General features: G+C 37.7%; 1 pseudogene across 1 annotated transcript; it reads left to right on the forward strand.

The window, feature by feature from the left end:
• The first annotated feature begins 12,143 nt into the window (after nt 1-12,143).
• LOC105805322 lies at nt 12,144-13,037 on the forward strand (annotated as a pseudogene). Its single transcript, XR_001137202.1, has one exon. The product of XR_001137202.1 is annotated as a pre-mRNA-splicing factor SPF27 pseudogene (transcript).
• The last annotated feature ends 5,188 nt before the right edge of the window (nt 13,038-18,225 follow it).

Here is an 18,225-nt window from a genome sequence, read left to right on the forward strand (position 1 = left end):
AGTGATGTCATGAGAGAAAAGTCAGAGAGAGAGACAGAGAGACAGACAGAGAGAGAGAGTCTTTTGTGATTTCTGTCACTTCCTGCAAAATCTCTATATTTTCCTAGTAAATATTTATGGGAACTATTCTGAATAAAATTCTATTCCTTGTAAGTAAAGAAGTCTAAGCTGAAACGTAGAGAGGAGAGAAGCTGAGAGGAGAGGAGAGACAGAAAGGAAAAGAATAAATAGGAATTGCTTTATATCCCCAACTTCTCCTTTCTCCCGGGCTTCTCTGTTTGCTTTGGGATTTACTCCATGCCAGAAAGGAACAAGGAAACCCCTCCCCTCTCCGCTAGCCCTGACCAGGGAGAAAGTCCCTCCAGTGTCTAATATTCATCATTTCCTCCCTCCTGTGAGCTCACTTTGGTCACTGCTTCATTGCATTGTCATTGTGAATTATGTATAAATAAACAGAGATCAGAGGAAACACTGTAAGTCCCTCGTGCTAACATGAAGAAACTAATTAAGGAAGTTAAAAATGTTAAAACCTTATCCAGATATAGTTCATATAAGCCTAACTTCAATAAGAAAAAAAATACAAAGAAATATTTTTGGCTTTAGAAAATTGATTACTAAATGTTTTTAAAATATGCATGAATTAAATATCAATGCTATCAAAGAAAAGTTGTAAAATATGTGATGAAAGACAAAGATTGTTTTGTTTTTAATTCTGTATCTGAATAATTTGTTTTATTGGTTGCTTGTGTGGTTAAAACTTAATATTTTATTATGCAAAATTGACATAAGGATTTATAATGCCAAGAAATATAACTCTTATTTACTATTTTCTGGATTTATCAAAAGGAATATCTTGAAAGAATATCTCTCGGCTAATTCTTAGTAAAGAAAAATTAATATACTTATGTGAGATGCCAAAAAACTGATAGGAGAAAGTAATAATTTGTGTGTTGTTGGAAGCATAGCTAATATTTTAATAAATTTGTAGGAAATGATTGAAAATTTATAATAAAGTGTTAGATTTTGGCACAAATTTATTAACTATATATGATAGCTGTCATGGAAAGACTTTCTTGGGAAAAAAAGTCTCCAAAGCGTGTTTGTATGGGGATGACCAAAATTTCCAAGAAGGGTGGTTTTTGACTTGTTAAATGAGAAGATTTACATTTAATTCTTGAATTCTTTCTTTACAAAAAACAGAAGTTAGAAAACTGCCAACTAAAGTAATGGGTGTGCAGTATAATATTTAATGAATCTTTTGGGGAATTCCATATATTTTTAAAGCAGTTTCTTTCTTAACAAAGAAACACATTAAGGGATAGTTTCTTTTCTAAGGGAGCATTTTAGCTGTATTATTCTTTATTATGTTGTCTATGGCTAATGTAAACAAATCAGATTATATATATTCATAAGAGTATAAGCGAAGAACCTACTTTTCCATCAAGGGCCATTAATTTCTAAATGTTAATCAGCTGTGGGTCATATAAGAAGAAAAATAAGCAACTTGATTTTTGTTAGAGAAATAAGAAATGTTCAACTCATCTGTTTAAAACCCAACTAGAAAGATGGAAACATCACTATGGATCCCATGGACAGAAAGAGGATAACAAAGATAACATTTATTAATTTAAAAAAATTGACTAGAAAACTATATCCAATAAGCACAGAAAATAGTATATTGTTTCAGTCACACGTTCTAACCAATTCAGGGAGAAGTGGCGCTCTCAGGATCACTGGCTCCTCCCCCTCGCTCCATTTTCAAGGACCCAACTTCCAAAACTTACATCACTGTCTGTTCTTCCCCTAGGTCTAACAATGGGAACTCAGTGAAAAGTCATGAAAAATTTTAGAAATGCAATTTTACAATATGCACAATAGTTCTGCTGGTTTTAATCACAAGAAACTGTTTATCCTTTAGAGACTCAACTAGAAATCCTCTAACAGGACCACATGGAATTTCAACTATTCAATGAAGCAACTTGTGACTTAATGTTTTAGCATCTTTGCAGTCTTTGAATCTAGTCAAAATTTATTTTCTCCCAAAACTGACAGAGATCTCTAAATAGCCTTGATCCAGATCCAATCCTAAATAGTGATTCACTTGTTGATTTATGTATCATATAAGACCTACAAATAGCATTAACTTGACAATATTTTTTATTGCTTATGTGGTTACAGAAATGCTGAGAGAATGTATTCTATTATAATTTCATGACTTGAGTGAGAATTTTAGAAGTAGGTCTTAGGAACCATCTAAAACACCTCATTTTACAGATTAGGGAACTGAGTGACAGTGAATTTAGTGACTTGACGAAAATGTCATAGCTAATTAGTAGTGAACCTAAGATTAGAACCTAATTTCTACAAATTGAGAGTTCTGAGTCAAGAGAATACAAAATGTTGACCTCAAAATGGAAATGGGAAAATATTTGAACACTTAAAGCTTTTATCAATCAAAATTTTGAACAAGACGAATTAGCAATTTGACCAAAAGGAGTTAATTTATCAACTCAAACTTTCTTTGATTTGATATAGCTTGCTTGTAGCAGCAATGCACTGTAACACAACTCAAAGAAATGAGAAATTTATTGCAGGATATGACTTCAGTTTGGATCTCTGCTTAAAATAGAAGCTAGTTCTATTTAGAGAGCAGGTGTGTTTTTGCGGAAAACACACCAACTTTGCACTTTGAGTACGTTTCAATAGAGCTCTCAATTCCTGACAAAGGGGAAAGAGGAAATATGCTGAATATTTAATAATACGATGTTTTGTGGTTTCTCCCAAACCTCAACATGAAGGCAGTATTTGTTTGTCTTGAGTGATGATTATATTTGATGCATTATGTTCCATTTGGTATGTTATCCGTACCATGTCAAAATCATTACTGTTGTGAGAGAAGAATGAAGCAAAACTGCAGTTGTTTGTGGTCCCAGAGAAGAGAAATAATATTTTTGTCATTGTATGAATCAGTTTCCACAGATAGTATGCATCTTCACCAGAGACAAGCAAATAATAAAGCATTCCCCTTATTTGAGCTTGCCAACGTGTCCCTTCCTTAAGATGACTCTTCCTTCAAGAAAGAATGCTTGATTGTCTTTTTCACTTTGCCTAATTCATTGATTTATTTCCCATCTTATAACAGAGGATTCAAGAACTTTTTTTAGTATGCTTTTAGATTTCTATCAAAAGCAAGACTGGAGGCTCCCTACCTTGAACTTCATTCAAATATTTTGAATCTCCCTGCATGACATTTTTTTCTCTTGCCCAGTCCCCAAAAGCTATTCTAATTTTAACTTTTCTCCTGACAACTCCTCTAAATAAAGAACCTTGTGTTTAGAACTAATACTCACTATGGTGTTGCAAAAGCAAGCAGCATATTGATTTTTTCCTCTAATTATTCCTTGCTTCTATTTAAATTAATATTGACATTTTGAAAGTATTTTATGATATCTCAAAAATTCAGTGCTAAATGTAAAAATTGCTTTTGTTACTTATGGTGAAACATGAAAACATTCTTTTTTTTTTTTTTTTTTGGTCACAGTCCCTTATAGTGTTGAACTATCAGACTATTCCCTGAGCATTTGTTCATTTCTATGATTTATCTTCTTTATGCTTAGGTATAAAGAATTTGCACCAGGCATGCAAATAACTTTGAAAAACCATTAGGTGGCAGAAATTCTATATTGATCGGCCAGTCTTAACTTTTATGATTTCTCCTTCCGGACTCTCCTGCTTATTCCACCACTTCTTATCACTGAGGATGAGAGTGCCATCGCCTTACTAAAGCAGTGACACCAAGATCGCGTGCACACTCCCATCACGCAGCACACCAAACCAGAAAGGAGGGGCATGGCCGTTTTAGCGAAAGTGGGATAATTTATGTGAGATGGATTTGTGATTGCAAAATAAAATGGTAAAAATGTAAATCCCAGGTATTGAGTTATTATTAGGAGTTGTTGAAGCCAGGGGCGATGGACTGGCGGGCAGGATACTGATCTCTAGACTAAACTCTGCCACTAACCGCTTTTATGATACTAGGAAGAGCATTTAATTATCCTTTTCTCTTTGTGCTTGTATCACTTCAAAAATTATCAATAGTCTAACACCAACCCTATCATGTTATATTATAATGACTTGCCTATATGTCTTTCTCACCTATTAAAATTATGTTCTCCTTAAAGATAAGAACCACGGTGCACACACTGCTCCGTCACTCACGCACAGCCCTGCTACTGATACAAAGTAGGTGCTGAAAACGACTTAGGCTGATGAACACAAAAACAAACCTGTGACTCTGAGATTTTATTGCTTAATTCTCACGAGGCCTGTCTTGACTTGTTTAAGACTCTACGTACAAAGCCTGGTGCCTGTTTTTTTCCATATCCGATTTAAATAAGCTCTGTGTAAGGAAGTGAGATGGAAGATGTAAGGTGCAGGGGATCATTTGACAGACAAGACCTCTGTGAAAAGTCTTACTCAGGGGAGGTGTTTTGTAAGATCACTGTCAAAGTTTAAACATACACATGCGACACTCCCACTGAAATGGGATTTACGCGTGTCAGAGTCTGCCAGACTGAGCCCGCCTTCCCTATTTCTGTCAGGCAACTCGCCTCCCACATGAAAACCACCACAAATGCTTGTATATGCTGTTTTTTTAATGCATTTTTAAGATGTGCCCTTGCATGAGCACTATTTCTAGCTGGCCATTTTTGTGATACAGGTTTCATCTGGGTCAGATGGCAGAGGCTGGTGGAGCACTATGTCCAGAAAGAGCTCACTAGGAGGAGTCCATGAGAAGTTTTCCAAGCCTACGTCTAAGTCCTATAGAAGAGCGTGGTCTTGGTTTGTGATGCGGCGGTGCATGTGCCAAGGGTTCACCCTGTCTGTTGGGTATGTTTGATATTAATAATATCTGGTATTTATTAAATACTTACTATGCCAGGCACTCGCTCCTGTGAAGCACTGTATAACTATTAATTCGTTTGGTGCTCTCAATAATCCTCTGAGGTATGTACAATTATTAAACCATTTTACAGATGAGGAAACTGATGCTCCAAAATGTTAAGTGATTTGTTCAAGGTCGCATGTCTACACAGTAGCTGGTCTGTGATTTAAACACAGGCCATTGTTTCCCTGTGACTGTACTCCTGACACTATACTTTCTGTCCAGATAGATTCACTGGGAAGTATCTTATTTCTCTTTGATATCAACAACAAAAAAATTGATGAAAATATGAAGTCTTTCAAGTCCTCTGCCATCTGCCATGGCCTTTTCTTAAAGGGACAAAGTGTCAGCAATGGCAGGGGTACTCTGCCTCCTTTCTGTGTGGACTCAAAATGGCATCTCCAACATATGCATCTTTACAAGGCATAAGTTTGGAAGTCTTAGGAGGCTGTGAGATTATTGAGTTAATTGCTATTTCTTACCTTCTTCTCCAGCAAAGGCATTAGCCATGGTATTATCTGGCAAATGTTTTTGCTCTGAATGCACTTGTGTCTTTAGTAAAGGCTCAGTAAGGTGGGGCCTACATCTCATTAACCTAACAGAAGTACATCATCACATTCCAAGAACTCATGGGATAGTGCAAAGATGGACTGCACTTATTAGTATTTGGAACACAACAGAATATCATCACATGGGGAAAAATGGAAGATTTTTCAAATAAAATACAGAGTTGGAGGGGCCCTACACCATAGGCTGGAAAAGCTAGACCATATTCCTCCATCTAGTTTTTTATGAGATGAATGTTTGAACATTTACATAATGTAGACTAAGGCACCTGCTTAACCTCCATGCTGCATTTTTATTTATACATCCCTTTTCTGTTTCCTTAGAAAATAATACATTTGCATTTCACCATATCAGAGAAAATGCTTTTAGCCTAGGAATAAGAAACACTTTTTGCCACACATCTTAGCAACATAAAGCATTCCTGGTAAACTTATTTGAATTACAAATGAACATTTCATTAGTTCAGTCCCTGCTAAAAAATCTGGGACCACTCCTTCCTATAACTTTCGCTGATGCTGACCTCCCCTTAAATGCTAATAATCCCCAAGATTCTGAGCTTGGTCCTAAGAACTTCTCTTTGCTCTACCCACTTTCCTTCGGACCTTGCTCTCTTCATCCCATAGCCTGTTGATTGTGAGGACTTTTTTAAACACCCCTGCCCCAGTTCTCATTCCTATTGTGACCATCTTAGTTCGGTCTAAATTCCACTAGTTTCTTCTCTTGGCCAAGGCAGCAGTACTTATAGGAGACTCAATAAGGCAGGGCCTACCCCTCACTGACTTGACGACAGGACACCAGCACATCTCAAGAATTCACGGCAAAGTGCATAGATGAACTTCACTTATTACCCTTTGGAACACAACAGAATATTATCACGAGGAGAAAACTGGAAGATTTTTCAAATAACATATATCTCAGAAGTGATTGTATTAGACTGAGCAAAGAGCAATTTTTTAAAATTGTATACAGCATGATTCTGTTTCCAAACCATTTCTGAAAAGAGGTATCCGCAGACAATGAAGAAAACACAGTGATTTCTTTCTAAATTAGCACATTACGTTAAAACAGCTAGTCTCTCTTGTGACAAAGTCCATCAGGATATTACCAAAATATAATCGTGTTGCTAAACAGGGATGTCGTCGAGGGGATGAAGATCCATATGCTCATTGATTGGCGAACATATTTTTGATAATACAATTTGGGAAAGATACTCATATGTACTTTTGCATTAATGCAGGTGTATGCTGTAGCCACAAGAAGAGGACAGGTGACTTGTCTCAGTGTAGAGACAGAATTTTCTTATCCCACACCTCCAAATCCCATGTCTATTAAAGTGCACAAATGAGTATCTAGTTAATCTCAAAGTCCTGCATCATAAAATATAGGAGAAAAGGCTCTGGCTTAGAAGTTTTGTTTTGTTTTGTTTTAAGAGCTGGATCTTGCTATGTTGCCCAAGCTGGAGTGTGGTAGCTATTCACAGGTGGGATCATAGTACACTACAGCCTCAAACTCCTGTTCTCAAGCGAGGCTCTCTCCTCAACCTCCCAAGTAGCAGGAACTACAGGCACCCACCACTGCAGCTGGCAGATTTTGGAAACTGAAGTTGCAAAATGCCCTCACTCACATTTATCCTCATATAACTTACTATGGTTAAATCTTTACATAGCTCCCTTTCACACATTTATTTGGTGCAGAAAAGTAACCTTACAAACCTGTCAGATTCAATAGACATTTTTTACACAACTACTCTGTGCTAGCATCTGTGTTGGATAACATTAGCCACAAAATAGACCCTGGGAAAATGAAAGAGTTGATCTGTTAACTATAGTCGTTTGATAGCATTCATTAGTATGCATGTTTAACAAAAATAACTGTTTGGTATAATAATATTATTTTGGCATGATAATTATTATTTGGTATAATAATTTGGTATAATTATTATTATTTTGGTATGATAAATATTTAGATTTTAAAACCATATGAGCTTCTTATAAGACCATTTCTAGTGTGGAAAGAGGGATTTATAAAAGCAGAATATAGGGTATTTATCATATGTTTGTTGTGGTTAGGTCACCTGGTTTGCCTGGGACAGTTCCTGCTGATACCTGTTGCCCTGGTGAACTTATTAATAGGACTGCATTTTACTTTCGAAACTGCCCTGATTTAGATGTCAAGTTATATGATTGTCTGAGCCTTGGCACATGTCCTAGCTCAGGCAGGCTCAGGCCCGAGACATGCTGTGACTGAGCAATATGGCTGAAGTGGGGATCAAGAAGAAAACCACAGCAGGGTAGGAATGGGAGAGTTGAAAGACCTCAGGAACATGTGACACACTAAAAAGGCCCAACGTAGTGTGTTTTGGTTCTAGAGGGTGTTACACAAGATCCAGTCTGGTGGATGAGACCAGCAACAGGCAGTTCTCAAAACCAGTCATATGATCCAGTTCTACATAGGACAAGACTCCGTGTGAATGCACAGAACAGCTGGTACTGGCAGTGATGGTGGAGACATACTGGCAGGAGCCAGGTGAGTCAGAACCACCCCCCAAAGCGGACTGACTTAAGGCACATCCCAGGGCTGGGAGGGAGGCTAGGATGCGAATTGAGAAAACTGAGGTATAGACATCATTGTATGGACTGGGCAATACAGCAGGAAGTAAGAGAGGGCTGCAATGCAGGACTTCATTCCAGGAACACTGGATCTGGTCTGAACAGAAAGAACTATTACAGGTTCAATCCACCATGAGAGCTGCATCTCCTAATGATCAGTATTAGCTCAAGAGCTGGGCATGACTGAATAACAGGTGGAAGCCATCGTGGTAACTACAAATAGAAGGGGCTGGGAAAAGGGTAGTCTAAGTCCTCGTTTGGGGAACAAGGAACAAATTCAAGAACTGAATCTCAAAGTAGGCTGCTTGACATATATTGGCTGTTTTATAAAGATTTATTGAGTGAACAAATGCCCAAATGGTGTGGGTTTTACTACTGAGAAAACCCCACGTGAAGAGAGCTGTTAGTATAAATGCAAGCCAGAGTTTTTAAAGGGCATCAAGGTATGGACCAGAAACTCACACGTCTCAAGGTCAGGAGTGTGATTTCACAGAACTGGGTGGCAGGGGCTGGAAACCAGCCTGGGTCACAGGAGGAGCAGATGGCACGAGTGAGGAGGGCCCACGACAGTGGATGTGACCACTGGATGGCCAAGGCTTATCTATGTGGGTCGGCAGATGTGGGCAGTGGAGGTGTGTCTGTCACAGATGCAGAGCCGAGCTCAGTGACAGGCAAAACTGACCCCAGGAAGGAAGCAGCTTTGTTTTCTGAAAACTGACCCAGTTATGAGGCACACATTGGAAAAAATAAGAAGGGCTAAGGTAACAGCCTGTTTTATACCAATTTTAAGAACATAATAATGCCTGAAAGTCTTTTCTGCCCACACTGATTCATATGGTGAGATTTTAATACAGATGCTAAGAGAGCTTAAAAGCTTAAAATCAATATTGTAATTGTACCACTTTCTCCTATATATGATTCTTGTCCATGAAGTAAAAAGAACAACAGGTCATTAAATACTTCCAAAAAAAAAAAAAATCCTCTCAAACATTTTAAGCAAAATTTCTTAGTTAAAACAATATGACAATAGTCAAAGGTACAATAGTTAAACTTTAAAGGTGATGACTCCCCCTGTGGGATATTAGATATAGAAACCTGTTCCTTAATTTATTGGAAAGAAAAGTACCATATCATTTAAGGGGAATATTCAGTTGAAAGAGGTCTATAATTTGGGGAAACTAATGAGTTTCTGTTATATAGATAAGATAGATTATATTTTGGTCCATCCTGTAGGTACCATATCCAGTTTATATTACATATACACACAAACACACACACACATCTCCATTTCTCATAACCATCCTACAAGGCAGTATCACCTTTTTATAGACGAGGAGACTGGGGGTAACACCCCTAAGTCTAACTATGAGAGATTGGTGCAGGGTTTTAAATCCAGATCCACCTAATCTCAAAGCCGACTTGCTTTCCATAAACTGATACCTCACTATGCCATTTCACTTTGATTATTTTACTTTCTGGCCTGTTTTTATGTGTGTGCTAGGAATTCAAAAAATAATACTCACCAGTTAAATTGTATAAATGAACACATTAAATACTATCAAAGTTCTATTAAAATCTATAGGCTCCTAAGACTATAAATTCCCATTCACAGATATATCCTGGATACTCGTCATGGAGTAACCACTCAATAAACATTTGCTAAAGGAAGAGTAAGAGAGAAAGAAGAGGGAGGGAAGAGGGGTGGAAGGAAGAATAATTATAGCCTTGGATGTTATTCATATATGGTCATTGACAATGGAGAAAGGGGATTTGAAATACTAGCAGTTGAAGGTAAAGATGATTTCATGATTATCACCCAGTGTGGTAGAGTGGCACCTGAGGCTAAAATCAAGCAATGGAAGAACATTTCTGGCTCAGATGAAGAAGATGGAACATAAGGCACAGGGAGAAATATGTAGAAATCTACGCTTTTTAGAGTTGAGAATCTGAAGGGCGTTCAGGTGGAAAGAGAAGAAGAGACAAAATGGAAGAAAACAGAACGTAGGAAACACTATGTTCCCATGAGGTGAAGGCTGGGACTTGTCAGACATATAACCCAGGTATTAGAAAAGCACTTCCTTTTTCGTGCTTCCTGCTGTTTCCTCTACCCAGTGTGCATTTCAATTAACAGATGTTTTCAGGGAAACACATAGTAGATAAAAGGGGATCTAAAATTTCAAGGTGAAATTTCATATGTGAGAGTGACATAAACCTAGAAGGATAATCTCAGAAAAACTCAAGTGTAGGATGTGCTAATAATATTTTTAAAGGGTTTTGAGTGATCTTTTTCTTAAGCTAAGTTCAGAGCAAGAACAACAAAAAAGATATGGCCAAGGCTTGGGGCAGATGGTATAATACTAACAGATGGCAGAGAAAAGACAGAACTCAACTGTTTTTTTTATTTCTCTGTCAAGAAAAGTGATACTTAAACTGGGACTCATAAAGTAAATGCGGTTAAGAGGGCACAAAAGACCACCTTAAGGGAGGCAATTATGGAAAACTGCTGTGCTTACTTAAATGTCTTTAAAACTCCAGGTATACATGAATTGTTCCCGAGATTCTCAGAGCTTTGTTCACTCTTTGAGTAAGCTTTGAAGTTCAAGGGTAAGAGTGTAGCTGCCAGAAGTAGGAAAATATTGCCACGATTTTTAAAAAGTTGGATTTTGAAGGATGGATCTTGGAAACACAGATCAATGAACGCGAGGTTGATGCCTGGCAAGATTCTAGCGTAGGTTATTAAATAGATGGACAGTGAGCACTTAGGAAACTTGTTACCGAGCCTCTGCTAGCCAGAATATTGACAGTGGAAGGAGGAAGGTGCACCAGGGAGTTCTGAGGGGTCCGAGGAGCTATTGTGATTAAAAAAGAAATCAGACATAGAATCAGAAAATCGTTCTGATACCAACCAAACACAGAGTATTGAAAGGACTGGGAGGGCAGAAGCCACAGACAACAGGAGACAGAATAGGGCTGGAAAGATACTTGAGCTAGGCCAGGGTCAGTGGGGATGAAACAAGCTAGATCTGGCAAGCGGAGGTGGAGTTTGTCAGGACTAAACTGTCTCCTCATGGTTTGGTGCCTTGGGAAGCTTTGGACTCGGTGCTTCTTCCGGCCTGCCCAGGACCATGCACCCTCTAAAGAGACAGACACCTGGGGACTAGCCCTCCCAACCCCCTTCCAGTTCAGAGCACCTCCCAGATGTTTTCATTTCTTTGTGTAAAAAAAAAAAGTTATATTTTGAAAAGAAAAAGAATTTAATCTTCTTATACCATTAGTTGCTTAAGATGCTTGCTGTGGTCTGAATGTTTATGTCTCCCCGCAATTCATATGTTGAAATCCTAACCCCCAAGGTGATGATATTAGGTGCCAGAGCTTTTGGGAGGTGATCAGGTCATGGGGGCAGAGCTTTTCTTATAGAAGGAGCCCTGGAGCCACCCGTCGCCCCTTCCAACATGTGAGAACACAGTGAAAAGATGTTATCCACGAACCGGAGAGCAGGTTCTCCTCAGACACTGAACCTTCTGGTGCCTTGATCTTGGACTTCCCAGCCTTCAGAACTGTGAGAAATAAATTTCTGTTGTTTATAAGCCACCCAGTCTATGGTGTGTTGTTACTGCAACCTGAACTAAGACAATACTGCCTCAGTAAAGCCCTGATTTTTTCATAGTCACCAAATGCTAAGCACTCAGAAAGGAAAAACCTTTCTTTTCTAAACATTACTGTAGGCAGAAAATGAGTGCTGCAGAAATCCTGGCTGGCTAAATGCTATTTATTGCCTGTAACTTAAATAAAGGATATTAAGAAAGAAACAAAATAATATGTTTTCCTCAATTAATTGCAGTAAATATTGCTTATAATTTTCAGCATCATTTTTTAAAATGATAACTTGCTCCAAATTAGCTACTCTTGGCAAGATTATTTTAATTGTTATAGCCCATATTTCCTATATCCAAGCAATTCTTCACTGAAAGAACTTCATTAGAAGTTCAGTAATATTGAGGCGTGGTGCTAAGCTCTTTGTGATGGCGGGCACGGGCTTGGTGGCTGAAGAAGTTGTGGTGGACGCGCTGCCGTATTTTGATCAAGGTTACGAAGCACCTGGTGTGAGGGAAGCGGCTGCGGCGCTGGTGGAGGAGGACACCCGCAGGTATCGACTAACTAAAAACTACCTGAGCTACCTGACAGCCCCAGATTATTCTGCTTTTGAAACTGACATAATGAGAAATGAATTTGAAAGACTGGCTGCTCGACAACCAATTGAATTGCTCAGTATGAAACGATATGAGCTTCCAGCCCCTTCCTCAGGTCAGAAAAGTGACATTACTGCATGGCAAGAATGTGTAAACAATTCTATGGCCCAGTTAGAGCACCAAGCAGTTCGAATTGAGAATCTGGAACTAATGTCACAGCATGGATGTAATGCCTGGAAAGTATATAATGAAAATCTGGTTCATATGATTGAACATGCACAGAAAGAGCTTCAGAAGTTAAGAAAACATATTCAGGATTTAAACTGGCAGCGAAAGAACATGCAACTCACAGCTGGATCTAAATTGAGAGAAATGGAATCAAATTGGGTATCCCTGGTCAGTAAGAATTATGAGATTGAACGGACTATTGTGCAACTAGAAAATGAAATCTATCAAATCAAGCAGCAACATGGAGAGGCAAACAAAGAAAACATCCATCAAGACTTCTGAAAAGACAAATTAATTTTGAGGATAGAAAGGAAGAAAGTTGGGCTTTCACAGAAGGCATCTGAACTTTCTCTGAACTATGAAGGACGACAGCATTTCACAGAGACAGTTGATGGTTAAATGTTTAGAAATCACAGAATATGTGAACTCTTGTGTTAATTCTATTTGTATATCTTAGGAAAAATAAAAATTTCTAAGTTGGTGGTATTTTTATAAAAAAAAAAAGAAGTTCAGTAATATTGAGTAGAAATTTACATTTCCACTCCGAGAGGCTTGAATAGCATATTTTATATATATAAAAAATGTTTTTCCCTCTGACAGTTACATGGTCTATTCTGTTTTTAGGCAACCTTTCCTCAGATTTAATTTCCTGTCTACTGTCATATATTTCTCTCATCCTTGAATGTGTTTAGGGTTAGGAATAAAATGGATTTATTTTTCTGCACAGGAAATCTCTTGAATGATGGAAATTTTTATTTGGTATTTTCTGCCATCGTATCAACTTCCTGATTATATAATCGATAATTGATAATGAAATACATAGTATTGATAATTGAAAGGTGTTTATTCTTAAGAAGTTAAACACTGTTTTTCATGAAATCAGTTTCACTCTGTCTCTCTGTCTTTGTCCTTCTTCTCTCTCTGTCTTTCTCCCTGACCCTCACCTCTAATTTTGACATATTTTATTAGTTAAAAGTATTTTCAGTGGAAAATAAACACTCCTGTAGTGGCTTAAGCAGACAGGAGTTTATTTTTCTCCAGGGATTGGCAGGGCAGGGTATCTGGCCACTAAGTGGTGTCATCAAGGATCCAAGCCCTTCCTGTCTTACACGTTCCGCCATCTTTAGCGTGTTAGCTTCTGTCCTCGTAATTATTGTCTCACTCCTGTTCCATCTCTGAGCAGGAACAGAGGGGAGAGAATGGCAAAAGTCAAGTCTTTCCCCTTATGAACGCTTTTCATTTACCTCATTGGCCCTACCTGGATTGACATCCCCACACCAGTCATTGGAAGGTGACTAGAGACAAGGGGTGTGGATGGGACTAGATCAACCAACCAATTGTCTGCCACACTTATCTATTCCCTCCTACCACATCTTATAACTTAGTAAAAGAGTAGTTTTAACAATTCCTGACGTGTTTAAAATGTTCAGTATGTGTCAAGCTTGACACAAAGTGCATTATAGTCATTATTTCATTTCAAACTGACAAAATTCCATGCAATAATCATCACTGTTATTATAATTCTCATTTTAAAGTTAAGAAAACAGAGAGGCTTGGACAGCATAAGGTCACACAGCTAATGAGTGGTAGGGCACACGTCTGGCCCACTCTAAAGCCCATGGATGTAACAGTGTCAATTTGGCCTCCCAGTTGGGCGATAAAGTGTGAAAAGTGGGCCCAGAGATCGTTTTTCCCCTACAAACAAAAATGTAAAATTCTTGCATGTTAATTCACTCAGATTGCCCTCAGATTTAAATAAAGTGAACCTATAAGACGAGATATGAAGAATGGAAAGAAAGGAACCAGACACTTTTCTATAATCAGCAATTGTAATCCTACCCCTCTGCCCCACTTCTCCTTGAGAGGATGGACCCAGCAGATTGAGAAAAAGAATCCTAAGCTTGGGACACAGGGTCTGAGCTGCATCTCCACTTTAACCCACATTAGTTGAGTTGAGATGGCTTGTTAAGAGCAAAACCCGGCATAGCCCTACAATGTTCAAAGACTTAGATTGGGTTCTTCCTATTATTTAGTCTCCATTAATCTTTATGAGAGTCCTGTGAGAAGGTATTTTTAATCATATTTTAATTCTTAAAGGGCCCAAGCACACTGGTTAGACTGAGAATATGGTAACTATTAAGTTGAAGAGTGCATGGAAGGGTATATATGATTTATGTAAAGAATATTCATAGAAGGTGCCTTGGAGTTTAAAACTGGTACGTGGAAAAGAGATTTGAGGTATGATAGATATATAAGGAAGTCTATTGTTAAGTAATTAATAAGTGTTTATTTTTGTAGCTGTAAAATTTGGATCACTTGAACATGGGGAAAATATACTCCAAAATTCCTATACTTAAATTTTAAAATAAGGACAGGTATTTAGGGAAATTAATTTTCTACACAAAACGTCCAAGATTGTGTCTGACCGTCACTGCCAATGATTCTACGATAAGCTTCAATGCTTTTTAAAGTTGGATGTCCTTTCTGAATTTCATAATAGTATTTTACATTCCAGGCTCATCACTGGCATGATGACTATTAATATTTATTGCATTTGACTAAGACATATAATAACTACTAATTTGAACTATTAAATTAATACAGAAATGTAAAGCTCTCCAAATTATATGCAAACATGTAAACTTTTAAGTAATGAATTGATATACATGAAATTAATTTAATCTTGAAATTTAAAAAGAAAAAATCTACAATGCCTTTACTCATGCAAAGCTTAGTTTTTATTAAGAAACTGATAATGAAAATACAGAATTTTAATTATTTCTCCAACTCCTCATCATTCTTTCTTCAAAATATCCCTATTTCTGCTTTTTTTTTAAAAAGAAATATATATATCATCCTGAATGAGTTATAAAATAGGACATTTTGGTCAGAGTGTTTGCATACAGCAAGAAACTATTTACCATGTGCTTATTATCATCTGCTTTACTTCTTTAGGAAAGAAAATTATTTTGAGACCAACTCTTAAAAGGCATAGGGAAACCGTCAGAATTATTTGCACTTTTCTTTGTAAAAGGATTGCAGGAAGCATAAAGCTTATTCCAAAGATGCAGGTAAATCATGAAGATGGTCTCTGTCTTTGAAGTCCCCATTCCCTTCCTCCACTGCTGCTTTTCGGCATCCTCGTGTTCCCTTCCCAGGATCAAGGCTTTATTGTGTTACCTATCCTAGCAAGTACTTGCATTTTTGCATAAGGACCAAAACTTTAAATTAAATGGATAAAATTTTACCATGAGAAATTCTTGAGTTAGTTTGGCTGTGTGTGCCTGTGTGTCTGTGCATGTGTGCAAAAAGGAAGAGCATGTGGGTCATCATGACTTCACATCACAGGGCCAGTGATCTGTTTCACGTATGCAGATTTGGATTTCCACGGCTGTAAATATTGAGATTATATTGCCCTTCCTCCAATTTGTAATTTAAAATAAAAACAATATTAACTATAAAATGAATGCAATGAGTTCAGCAAAATTTTGGCTTTTCTAACGGTGTTTCCTTGAATTGATTTCAATATTCATATTGAATGCTTTCAAACATACTGCTTTTTTCATGGTCTTTGGACCTCTGCTTACCTCTGAAGCCATAAACCAGATACTGGGTGCTGCCTGGTGGGGATCCAGCACAGCGTGCATGGTGAGGCCTTTTCTGCTAAGATGGCAAGCTGGCTTTCCAGAACGGTAATGGTAAGACAGCCTCATCGAAGGCCATTCGACATGGAAGGATGATAGCTGCAATACCTCTGGGCTCCCTACTCATTCTCCAAGCCTCTTCCTGGCCTAGCTCTTCCACCTCCCCCAGCTTCTGAGTCAATACTGACTGTCTTATCCTTCGTGTGGTGGGACTTGGTACTAAATCCCTGAACCTTTGTCCTGGTCTTAGAATTGCAACTTGCCTATAATAGTATTGTCTCAGGAACCACTTAGGCAAAGTGGGGGTCAAGAAAAATCAGGCAGTGGTGGAACATGGCCTGGCCTCACCCTAGGGTCTGCACAAAATAAATCATGCTGGTGGAAGACTCAGGCCAATAGATATGTATGGGTTTGGTGTATGTACTCTTGAGGATCTGGGTGGAGTGAGGATAGAGCCTAAAGTGCTAAGCTCCACCAGCAAAATGTCTGCCCCATTCAATCTGAGTAAACTGCCAAGGCTCTCACACACACACACAAATCCCGAAATACAGCAGTCAGATCCCTATGAGTCATCAATTCTAGCATCCTGAGCCATGCCAACGGGCATTTATATGAAAATGAGCCATTTTATTTTTAAATACATTTTTATTATTTTTTTTTCAAATTAATGCACAGTAATTATAGACAATTAGAAAAATGCAAGTAAAAAGAAGAAACAAAATTCATTCACAAATATACCACTTGTATTTAAGTATTGTTAACATAAAATAATTTTGGTGTGTCTTTCTATACTTTATTTATACTGTGTACATGTATAATGCTTTTATTTATTTATCCATCATTTTAAATGGGGTCAGACTATACATACTGTTGGCAGTTTGCTTTTGTTCAGGTAACAATATGTCGTGGATATCTTTAACAGAACCGCTTTCAAGTAATTCTTTTCTTTCCCCTTTCATAGAATGATCTGACAGCTTTTTAATCTTGTACATTCAGTCATTTTCAGTAATTCGATATAGTTTTTTTAAGTATGTTTTAAACAGCCTCATACTAAGTCCAATTGTTTAATAAAAAATATTAACTGAGAAATTGTCAAGGCAGGCAAAGAAAGCAAAAGCAAAATGGCTAAGACTAGAGAAGTGTTGACTTGAAACAAAATACTTAATATATTTTAAAGTTTTTCCCTGGTTTTTAAAATAAAAGCAAACCACTAAAATTCCCAACTTGTCTCAGAATTCTTGAGACATATATTTCTACTCAACCTAAATTTTTATAAAGGCCCCAGTAATGTAATCCAGCGTGATTCCCCAAATTACTTTGTGATTCTAAATTTCAGGGCAGTGGGTTCTTAAGGGCACTGAAGCCCACTGAATGTGGTCAGTCCCAGTCTGTGAACACACCACTGTAAGAGCTCTTTGAAGATGTTCCCACACAGAAAGCCCTCTCAAGCTTTTTGTCCTTACCCAGAGACATCTATCCTGACTATGGGACATCCTACCTCCCAGTGTGAATTATTGCTTTTCCCAGGAGACCACAGAGCTCAGGCAGGTGTCTAAGTCTATCAACACATTCCTAAACTTTGCTGGAATGTCTTGATTCCTGTCTGATGTATCTTCTTCTTATCATCTAGAGAAATATCCTTTAACTATCAGATAATAAATGTTTTCTTCTCACAATATAATCTTGGTTTCAATAGTTCCAGTCTCTTCTGGCCAATTCACCATGTTCAACAGTTGTGGTATATAACTTTACTGTCTTTACAGGATTTAAACTGGGCTGTTCATTTCTTTTATATGTGGCTGATTCTAGGCCCCTCGTATAATAGTTAAATGATGTATCTTGTTTAAAAATAAACACAAAGATTTGATGATTTGTCATTGCTTCTGGGCATGTGAATTCTGTGGTTCAGCCATTCAAAGACAATTTTAAAAATAAGAATTAATTTAAACATGTGAAGGAATGTATGGCTGCTGCATTCATACAACTTCCTCTTCTTTTTGGACGTGGCCAGAAAGGGGCTTTTATTGACAATGTACCACGTG

This window comes from Propithecus coquereli, unplaced genomic scaffold (assembly GCF_000956105.1).
Source record: "Propithecus coquereli isolate 6110/MARCELLA unplaced genomic scaffold, Pcoq_1.0 Scaffold127, whole genome shotgun sequence".
In the NCBI taxonomy this organism is placed as follows: Eukaryota; Metazoa; Chordata; class Mammalia; order Primates; family Indriidae; genus Propithecus; species Propithecus coquereli.